Source organism: Ananas comosus, linkage group 19 (assembly GCF_001540865.1).
Source record: "Ananas comosus cultivar F153 linkage group 19, ASM154086v1, whole genome shotgun sequence".
NCBI classification, from domain to species: domain Eukaryota; kingdom Viridiplantae; phylum Streptophyta; class Magnoliopsida; order Poales; family Bromeliaceae; genus Ananas; species Ananas comosus.
The window spans coordinates 1,668,701-1,671,011 of record NC_033639.1 but is presented as its reverse complement, the minus strand read 5'-3'; positions in this window follow the sequence as shown (position 1 = coordinate 1,671,011).

Genomic DNA, 2,311 nt, shown 5'->3' with positions numbered 1-2,311 from the left:
AAATTTCTGGACATAAAATATTTTAATAATAAGATAGAGAACATTTTTTTGAAAAGAGAAAAAAATTTTAGAACTCAACATCATTTCGTTTTTTTCTTCGCTTTATAATATTTGATGCTCTTTAAATAGAACATATTATTCCCTTACTGTCACTTCTGTAATTTTCATTTTCGTAATTTTTTTTTCCTTCTGTCACTCATGTAACTTTTCATCTGTCATGCAACAAAATTTTTTTTTTATTATTTTTTGAAAACCAAATCTATGTATTTGAATCTTAAAAGCGACAAGGAACCATATATACTGTGTGCTTATTCTAATTTGTGTAAATATAAAGTTTAGTTGATCTCTTATATACTTAAATATTTAATGTCATTTGTAATTTTTCATATCAATTTTAGTTATCATTTTATTTCGCCCACATCAATATGTAAATGTAAATTGTTTGCATACCAATTCATAGATATAAAGCAGGATTGAATTTTGTTTTTTTTTTTGTTCTATTTTATGAAATTACTTTGCCGTCCAATTTTTTTTCTCTAGCTTGTGTACTTTATATGTACTATAATTAAGATTTGATAGTATATTTTTTTTATTTCGTTAAAAATATAAATATAATTTAGAAAATCTTTTATTTATCATCACATAATAATTTTAGTATTCTATATTATTATATTAACTTGATGCACGGGTGAAAAATTAGCTGTATTTAAGTAGCAACGGGCTCCGGCCACCCCAATTTTTGTTTTTCGGGGTGATGGAGCTTTCAATCGAACGAGTCTGCCACCGGTTGACTATGATCGGCTATCACTTGAGGTATCTAGAATCAAATTTTCAAATCTTTTCGAGCATCATTTACCTAATGATCAAAAGGGTTTTCAAATTGTAATTTGTAAGGGTTGATTATGAGGAATTTCTCGTGCTTAACGGTGTAAAGCTGATCCAAATCAATTGAATTTTGGGTTAGAAATTCTTTTTAAACTATTTTAGGCAAGATCGTATACTCGTCGGATCATGATTACAAAATTTCTATCATCACTTTTTAGATGATATTCATTTTCAGCATTCCTTTTTACGCCACTTTGATGGACAAGAAGAACGAATATCGAAAGTATGAATTGTGATTTCTAGATATTTTCAAGTGGTATAGATCATTTTCTAACAGTGCCAAGTCATCGATTTGGGAGCTCCATCATCGAAATACCAAATGGGTGGCAACGGAGCCCGTTTGCTACCAATAGTTATTCCACATGAATATATATATATATATATATATATATATATATTATATATATATATATATATATATATATATATAGTTGGACTGGGCTACTTTATTAGTTAGCAAAATCGTCATTATTGCATACTAGTTTTTTTAGGGCCCTTTGGATAACTCTTTTCATTATTTTCTAACACCATTGGCAGTTAAATATAGTAACCCAGTGGCGGAGCATCAACGCCTAGGGGGAGCCACTCAACTCTCAACCGACTAATATCATCCTGACCCTTACAATTTTTCATCAAGGCTTAGTTAAAAATTCGATAGTAAAAAGAGTGTTTACTATTAATAGTATTCCAGCGCAATGTTATATTATTATATATAGAAGCCGGTGTTTGAATATAAATACTAAAAATATTAATTAATCTGTATGTAAGGACTGGATTTTTTCACAGTGCCAACTATAAAGCTCTCTGTTGACGATGTTTATGTGTGTAATTTAGATACATAAGCACTCGTCAAGCTTTCAGGGAAAATGTTTATTAAGTTACGCCGATTATGAGTTTTCACTTTAGTGATAGATAACTCCGGTTTTTTCGGTTGTGAGCCACGCAGTAGAGTGGCCTTCTACCGTGTATCGGACTCCGTTTTTCCAATCAGCTCGTTTGATCGAGCCGGTTCGCCTTGTTCTGGAACTAATGCACTGACGGATTTTGAGTTTTGATGTACGCGATTCCGACGACAATCTAAAAATACATTTTTATATGTATTTTGTGTGTTTCTTTCGATTAAAGGTTGGATTTTGTCTGAATCCTGTGGTCGATCGAGCACGAATCGAAATCGTAGCTTTGTTGTCTCGAGGTGCTGGGGATTCGGGGGCCAAAAACCTTTGGTTTTTCGCATCCGTTCGTAAATTGACGGTTTATTTTCGCGCTCGTTGATCGAAGGAGAGATCTTTTCGCAAAAAGTTTGCCGACATTTTATGTACGACTTGCATCTTATGCGAGGTGCTTTACGCGATTGTAACCCACTATGAGGGGACTACGGTATTAAGTCGGTTGGACTTTATGTGCAAAAGTTGCATCGGATATACAT